Below are 9,548 nucleotides of genomic sequence, written 5' to 3' on the forward strand. Positions count from 1 at the left end.
TTAATTGCTAAGACTCGTACTCTCTCTTTAAGCCGAACCCTCATTTGACAAAAATTTTGTAGCGAGTCACAAATCGTGTGAAAATGTGAGTTATTATCTAGTTCCACCTATCCCACACTAGATTATGGGACAGGCCTACTAGAGATCACAAGAAACCAGTTCCTCTAAATTTATGAGGCCTCTGAAAATTATACCAAGTAATTAATTAATTAATTGTTGTACTAAACATAATCGATACAGTATAAATTAGTCAATCATCAAGGGATGAAATAATGTCTAAGGTTCGACTGGTTCGTTTCAAACCCATTTTAGGTTATAAAAAGTGCGGTATAATTCTACGATAATCATCGTTGTCCAATAGCTAGGTCCCCATTATCATAAGACGACGTTGAATTGCCACTGATATATCAAAGTTAGTGACGTTCTTTAGACAATTATATATTTAATTTGGACTAGATCGAGATTTTTATAGGTTCATCACTTAAAAAAATAAATAAATAAATAAATATCAAAAGTAGAATTTATGCAAAATGTACAATATCAAATACAACGTACTTGTATAATTGACAGATTAGGCCTTAGCTGGTGGTGGTAACAAGATTTAAGATCAAATTTAGCTTATACGGAGTAATATTTATTTTTTGTTGTTCTCTTTATCATATATCTTTTATAATTTTACTTGTATAAATGTTTATATGTCCGTAATCTAGAAAAAGGGATAGGAGGAAAGAAAAAAATTCTAACACATGACTATTTAAAGTAGTAACCAACAAGAGTTCGTTGGATCAAGTGGTATGTATTAACTATTAAGGGAGGTGTCGAGTTCGAGCTTCACCGTATGCAGACTCTTATTAGGAGACTCACCCACCACAAATTAAGTGTGCGACCCGAGTCGATCCGGATATAACTCTGGTGAACCAGATGGACATCCTATTTTTAAAAATAAGAAACAATTAGAAGTTGTAGAAGTTTCTAGACATTCTTCATTAGAAAAATGTGGCGAATAAGCAGTAAGCACCCATGACTCGTTGAGTCAAGTCTCAAAAGGTAAAACATGTGATGATAAAGCAAATAAATTAGGCACTAAAAGAGTTCGTTGGTAATTTACCTATAGTTAGAATTGACTCCACTACTTATTTTGGTATCCTTCTCATGAAGCATAGAGAAGGAGCCGAGGAACAAGAGACACGCTTTAGGATAAATATACCATGGATTTGCATTGTCGATTTTATCAATTACCTCTTATTTTGGATTAAAATTCATCTATATAATAAATTAGTATTCATGTGTTACCTACATAGTAGCAAGCTGTGACGACAATTCGACATAAGTTTATTAAATTTTTTAGGAGTTTTTTTTTTTTTTTTTTTTTTTTTTAGAGAGCCACAAAGACGGAATGACAATCGATCCAATATCTCTTGAAATTGTGAAGATTACTCTAACCAATTGAGTTATTCCTTACTCTCTGAGGAGTACATATATTTGGTCCAACATGGAGCATATAAACTAGTATACTATTACGAGTATAAGAATCTTTGATATTTATGGTGATCCAAAGTTGTGGCCTTGCTTTATTTTACATTGCACAATTGTCCATTGTTAGCATCAACATTAATTAGCTTGCATCAATCAAGCTCATCGAGAGGATCTTATGTTCCGATCAGCTGCCCCTACTAGCCTACCATTATTTGATTATTATGTGACCCTTTTTTTTCTTTTGTTTTTTTCTCGTATTATTTTCTTCCCTCGGATTTTATTTAGTTGAAATTTGTTTTATTATCAGTCGACTAAAATTAACAAAAGAAATTATTAGCTCAACAAAATTTCCATTTTTCAAATACTAGACCAATAAGAGGTCCGGTCGTCAAGACGACAAATTGGACGCGGCCACACGGGTCTCTTTTATTAGGCATAGAGATAAAAAACGAATAGCACAAATGATGGAGTATGTGATTTAATTTGATACACTTTATAACTTGGGGGGCGTTTGGTTCGCAGAGTGGTATAGGTTTGGAATCAGGAATAGGGTTAAGGTGGTATCGGGTTGGAACTTGATACTTAATACCATGTGTTTGGTTCAATTTTAGAATGAAATATCATCCCTAAATTTCATGTATTTGATACCTAAGGGAATGGAATGAGCCAAACCCACCTCCCCCACAAGGTTTCTAAACCCCATACCTCATGGGTTTGAGGTATGGGTTTAAAAATCATATTTTTGACAACCAAACATATGGTATGAGTTTTGGTCATTCTAAACCCATACCTCATACCTATAATCTGCGAACCAAACGCCCCCTTGATGAGTTACTATTCCTATCTTTATCAAACCCCCTCAAATGCGGTAAAAAAATATTCTACTGTGTTCCATTATATTTAAGAGGTCATATTAAATTGAGACATAGAGAGTAATTTGAAAACGAATTTATTAGATGCTGAGATATAATAGTGTTGTTAATCTTGTTATTGCATATCATAGGCCCTCATCAAACTCAACAAAAGGATAAAATTCCAATTCAAATAGATTCCCTTTCAAAATCTTCCAAAACTAAACCAACCATTTACTATAATACATGTGACGAGTTACCTGTTGACGTGGGTCGAGCGATAATTCTTGCCTTTATTTTTTTGAACGATAATTCTTGCCCTTAATTTAGGGCTTCCCTGCGATTAATATTTTCTAAACAACTTAGTTGGTATCTTAGGGAAAAATCAAGTTTATCAATTTGATAAACAAAATTTGTTTATCAAATGGCACAATTGTAAATAAATCAATAACTTTTTATTAAATATGGGTCGCACGGTTGTTGATATATTTACGAAAATGCCATGATGAATGTACATTTATGTTGTTTTATTTACCGTTTTGTCATTTGATAAACAAATTTTGTTTATCAAATTGATAAATTGGAACTTCCTCGATATCTTATATTAACAAAATTTGTTTATATCACCAAATTTTCTCTCTTCTGCCCTCTCATACATGGACATTATTTCCTTCTCTATCCTCCACTCCCATGGCCATGCTCACGAGTCACAATCAACCACCTTTGCGGCCTTCTCTATCCTAAATAATCATATAAGTTATGCCGTACTAATATTGAATTTATTACTACGTATATGGTTAATTGATTCTTAATAATCATTAATTTCCTGGCCCCTTATAAAAATGTACTCCGTATTATATTTCGTATCATATTTGTAAGGTGTAATGTACAAGAAAGGTTTAAGGTGTGTGTGTAAGATTTTCAGCCGAGTAATAATGAATACTCCCTACTTCGATCCGTATGAAATTAGACCAATTATGGTGTGTTGATTTATTGAGACATACAGACCAATTTGAGTGATACTATTCAATATTTCATTCTATGTTGCACATCTATTTCCATTATTAATTATTTTTGGTAGTACTTGCGTAAACTAGATCCAAGTAATTCAAAGATTGTGTCATTCTTATATAAAAGTGCCGTCATGTAGTTTGAAGACTTTGAACCAATAAATTAAGCACACCTTAGTCAAAAACAATTTCTCCTCGACAACCAATCATTGATTTGTTGAACTGTTGGTAAATGGTAGAGTAATTTTAGAGGGTAGCTTTTTATTATTTATTTTTACACAAAACTTTTTTCCAATAATTCTAAGATATACTGGTTTATTATACTCAAGTTATGGCCAAAAATCTTTATAGTTAGAGTTATTTTTCATAGAAACTTTTTTTTCCGAATATGTTAGTATATATTTGTTTCAAAAAAAAAATGTTAATATATATAATATCTCAAAATGCATATAATTAAATGATGTCCTATAATACGCATAAAAACTTGAAAATAGAGATATATAGACATTAATAACTCCGATAAACACGTAATGCAACGCTCTACATAAAGGATGAGTTTCTTGTTTAAACTTTGTGTGAGGTTATATATGTAGCCAAGTAGGCATGTAATGTCTTGGTCATAACTCATCTTACTACTCCCTCCGTCCCATAATTACAGGCAAATATACTATTTTGGGTGTCCCAAAATGTTCCTCCTATTACTAAAAATAACACTCAATCATTACTTACTTTTTACCTTTTCCATACAAATTACACACATACCTAACAAATTATTACTTACTTTTTAACTTTTTCATACAAAATACACACATACCTAAAAAATCATTACCTACTTTTTAACTTTTCCATACAACATTCTCTACTTTTTATCAACATTCTTCACTTTTTAGCTTTTCCATACAATATTCTTCTACTTTTTCCATCCTCCTTAAAAACCGTACTTTTTAGAGTTATTTGCCTGTAATTATGGGACGGAGGGAGTAGCTCCCAACAACTCGGCATGCAATTTGCAGGCTTAACATATCAAAGTCACCATCAACATTTTTGAGCCCAAGGAAAATGACTTTTTTTAAAAAAAGTTTCTCATAAACCAATCAAAACATATAAAAGAAAATAATTTAATAAATAAATCACTCAGCATCAAAGTTTGGATTTATGATGATGCCCTCAAAAATCAATAATAATAAGAAAAAGAAGTCTTTTTCCGTGCTGTTCCGTATAGAGGTATCTTTGCATGATGATAACCATAAATGTAAGAATTGCATGGCTATTGTTTACTCAACTTATTAGCTGTTATGCACAATTTTAGTTGTTTTTCTTTAGTCTTTTTGATGATATTCGTTTGTTTGGTACAGAGGAAGTGTGGAACTTCCTGTTGGTAGAGGAGAAAATTCAAAAACCTCTTGATCATGTGACTGTGTAATGATAAAACACTTTTAATGTTCGAATACTTTAACTAGTACGATTTTGGGACAATTTTTAAAACTTTTTGGCTTTTATGTAGGGGTATTTTAGGTTTTTGAAACTAAATGACGGTAAATTAAGAGTAAAAATGTACGGAGTATTATTGAACTTTTTATTCAGTGCAAACACAACCTCCCCACCAATGTACGAACTTCTTAGTTGAGCCTTCCTTTCTCCCTTTGTTAGTACCAAGTGTGGGACTCATATTAATTAAATTAAGACAAATATATATTCCCTTTGCTTTGTTGTAAAGATTATGTGATTGCCAATAGACTACTTTATGCTTATTGTATTGAGGATATTCATCATATCACATGTAATTTAAATGACAAATATAGTATTTTCAATTGATGTAGCATGTATTTAAGATATTGATCATATCACATGTTATTTAAATTTTACCTTATCATAGAAGTTTATGGGCCAAATATTTGCTTTGAGATGATTTTTATTTAATGCTTATGGTCCAAATATAATTAATAACAGTTGTGTATCACTTACGTTTCCTTCTTATCTTATTTTCTTCATTTTTGTGGACTGACATAATCACATAAACCCATATTTCCAACCCATAACCATAACCATAACTTTCATTGTTGTATGGACCAACTGGCAACTCCACCCCAAACGTCAAACTCAAATAGGCATATATACTAATGTAAAAATTTGTGCTATTATATCTTTTTCGTATAGTGATGTGATCCTTTCTACCAATTAGGGGAAGACGGCCCATATTATACATATTGGGCCAAGGTAATCTGGGCCGCAGTTGTGAGCGACAAATGCTCATAAAACACTACAGTACTATTCGACTGTCCTCGTTGATGGGACAACTTTTGCATGTTCGTTTTAATTATTCGAAGTACTCCATATAAGTCAATTAGTGTGTACTGCATTGAGTTACTCTGGAACAAAGGGACATAAAATATTCTTTTGTTGCAAGTATATTGGACCAGAGGTAGTATAAGGTACCTAAGAAGCTAAGATAAGAGTTGAGTGAATCGACCAAGTCGTTGGAGGTCCTCCTTTCAACAACAACAACAAAACAAACAAACAAACAAACAAAAAAAGATTACTACTATATTGTCGTAGACGTGATAATACTCAGCTCGATCCGCTGATCAAGCATTCAAGCACGATCTGATCCAAAAATTGCCCGGGTTTGGTGAAATTGTTGGGCTAATTTTTTTTTGGAGTTTAGACAACCTAAGTTTGATTTTTAGTTATAACTTATCCCGGCCCAAAAATGGCCCAAAATAGCAGGTTTGGACCACACATAAGAGTTCTGGCCCAAGGCCAAAACAGGTTAACTTTTTGCCAAAGCTTGGCCCATAATCAAGTCTACAACTCCACATTGCTTGATAATCTATCTCCCACTTGTACATTTGTCATATGAAGAGCCCGATAGGGTAGAAACCATTCACAAGTCAATCTTGCCCGAATTAGCAACCTAAACACTTCGGAAGTGGAGAGAAAGGTGAAGGTCTTCCAAAGTGTCCATAGTGACCCTACCCGTCTGTAATCAATAACATAGATCTGATTTGATAGCTCTAAATTATAATACGGAGTTATGATGAATGGGAGAAAGACAATTAAATAAGTTCACCGGGTGTAAGTGTGGAACATAGTTCGCTAAAATATTAGCTTAGGATAAGTCAGATGAATATAACCACACTGGCATACTTTTAGTGGAGATTAAACTTGAAAAAGAGCAGCGGGCTACTGCGTAATGGAGCGTGGACAGTCCATCACGTTGTTGGGTCTGTTGTCGTTCATTTAGGCCCAACTACCTTAGCCCAATGAATGTAACATTGGGCCATCTGCTGGACAACTCCTTATTATAACCTTTTATTCACATATTTCTAAACAAAATGACTATGCGATTCTTATCCACATTATGGATACGTTCAAAGGTTCAATTGATCAATTGTCTCATCTCACATTGAAAAAAACTTAATCCAATTGGAATTTAAATGTACATTCACGTAAATTACGTATATACTTCGACACTTCGTATTAGCTGAATATAGATAGTGTTGTTAGATAAAAAGTTGACTTGGCATTTTTTCAAAAAAAAAACAAAAAAAAAAAAAAAAAAGTTGACTTGGCATGAATGACTTACTATCAAATTGACTTAATATGATTCTAAATCACTCAGAAAAGGATTCATTAGGAACATAGGCCAAATTTGATGTATGTGTACGGTTGTGACATGTTAGAAATACTATCTCAGAAGTAAAATTTCACCCGAACTGTGGTGTCAATTTAACATGACATGTCGATTCTCCTAACAATATGGACTCAATTATTTCACTTTTATTATTATTATTTTTTTTTTAAAAAAAATAAAAATAAAATAAAAAAAAAAAACATTATATTGTGAGCGGGGATATATTTACTGATTTTTCTCAAATATCAACTTAGATTTTCCCCAACTAAGGAGGGTTTTGGTACTCATGCTCAGAACTATGGTGGCATGGACTACACCACGCACATTACATGGACACGAACCGGCTAGACAGGTAGCACAAATGAGGATGCCCTTTCTAGTCTACACTACCCAAGTACCCATGGGAGCTTTTCAAATAACATTAATAAAACTCACTGCATTAGTAAAACTTGTCCTTCCAAAATGTAGGGCAGAGGTTTCTCATATCACAAACAAAAGTAGTAACTAAAAACAACACATAAAATCTCCAATCATTTAAATTACTTTCAATAACTTAATCCGAACATTTGATTTGACACCTCTAATACCGAATTTGACCTACTCCCTCCGTTTAAAGCTATTTGCAGTATCAGCTTGACTGCTTGAGCACATAGTATAAGGAAATTTGTAGAGAGGAGATCAAGTAGGAAAGTTCATAATATGAAGTATAGTTGTTAACACCTTAGTGAGGGTATATTTAATGTATGTAAAAAGAGAAACAATAATAATAGTACAGAGTGATAAAATATCAATGCAAGTGGGGGTAATTAGCATAGGAGTGAATAATAATAGTGGATTCTTATTAAATACTGTAAAAAAGTGTAGCGAATAATTTAAAAGTTTGTTAAAACATATACTACGTATATGTATTAAAAACAAAAAATGTATTGCAAATAACCTGAAACAAAAGGAATAGCCTCCAATAGAATGATATGTATGTATACCTAGTACATACGTGAATGAATGACCCTAAGTTTAATTTAGGATACCACTACCGCCTCGAATGGTCTAAAGAACCAATGAAGTTAGCCCATTGACGTACAACAATGACAACCTTCATGTTTTCGTACACAAGCTTATGAAGAACATGATGAAAGACCTACTTGAATTTGTTCATTCATGCAAATGGATAGTATATTTCATATCATATCATATAATTTATACAAGTGTGGTCAGTCTTTGTTGGTTTTGCCTTGCTTTTGGCCGGCTAGAATGTGACTTCTCTTCTTTATTGCTAGTGCTTTCTACTAGCACTCCCACTTAACACAAAGTAAAAATCATCTAAACTAATTTTGGCCGTTTCTTTCTAAGCCAACCTGGTTTTATATACAAGTATAAACTATGAACCATTAGATCTAACTTGTTAAACCCAAAATCGGTCCATCAATGTTTTTTATATTATTATTATCATTAAATATATAAAAAGTCCTATAGTATGCCAAATAATGCTTTAGTAGCCAACAAATTGATGTGGACCAACTAATTGATTTGCATAATCATGTATGTCTAATCAGTTTTATTTTATACTGTTTGTTATGAATAATATAATTGGTTGTTATTTGTTTTTATGTGATTATATATAACATAAGTGAATGATTTTTGTATAGTACGTTTAGGTGCAATTTAGCTATATATTTATTGTGATGAGTTATATTATTGTGTTGTTTTTTTTGTTTTCTTATTGGTGTTTGGGCATATAATGATGTACTTATACCTATATAATCAAAGGACAGAAACAATAAGTACTACAACTTTATGAGAGAATTGAAGGAATATAGAATAGATATACCGAGTGCTAAAGAAATTTAGTTTTATTTATTTATTTTATTTGTTTATAGAGAGTCACAATTCAATAGTGTTCAAATGACTAAAATTGACCATAATACATCGTTACATTTAAACTAGCTAGATGCTTAGTCAAAATAGCATTCAGTGTATATATACTAGTAAAGTTTATACTAGTAATATTTATGTACTTTGTATATCATATACTTGTGGAGGAAAATGTAGCTAAATTACACTATACATAAAAAATTAAGTGGTTTATATTTTTTACATATATATAAAAAGAAAAGAAAAAAAAAGGTGATTATTATGTTAGCATGCACAAATTAAGTGGTTTATATTTTTATCATATATATATATAAAAAGAAAAAAAAAAAAAAAAAAAGATGATTATTATGTTAGCATGCACTCCTTGTGATTGACCTAACACATGATGGAATAAACAATGTCTCTCTAAAACAAACCTTCCACTGTTCAATACAATTCCATGAAGTTGACTCAATCAATTATGAATGAATGTATAAATGCTACTAGCTCACTATCAATGTAACCACTTTTAATTTAGTTTTTTAAACTTTAGCCAATGGAAAACTCCTATGTTGTCTCTTGCTTTCTACATTGAGTGCTCAAACATGTGTGGCCTAAAACAAGCCAAAAATATGGTGCAGGATATATACCATATAATTCTTTTTTTAAAGAATATACAATAATATTTCTTATTTATTACAAATGCAAGCTAAATCATATAGGACT

This window comes from Chenopodium album, chromosome 23, assembly GCF_948465745.1.
Source record: "Chenopodium album chromosome 23, dcCheAlbu1.1, whole genome shotgun sequence".
Lineage (NCBI taxonomy): Eukaryota > Viridiplantae > Streptophyta > Magnoliopsida > Caryophyllales > Amaranthaceae > Chenopodium > Chenopodium album.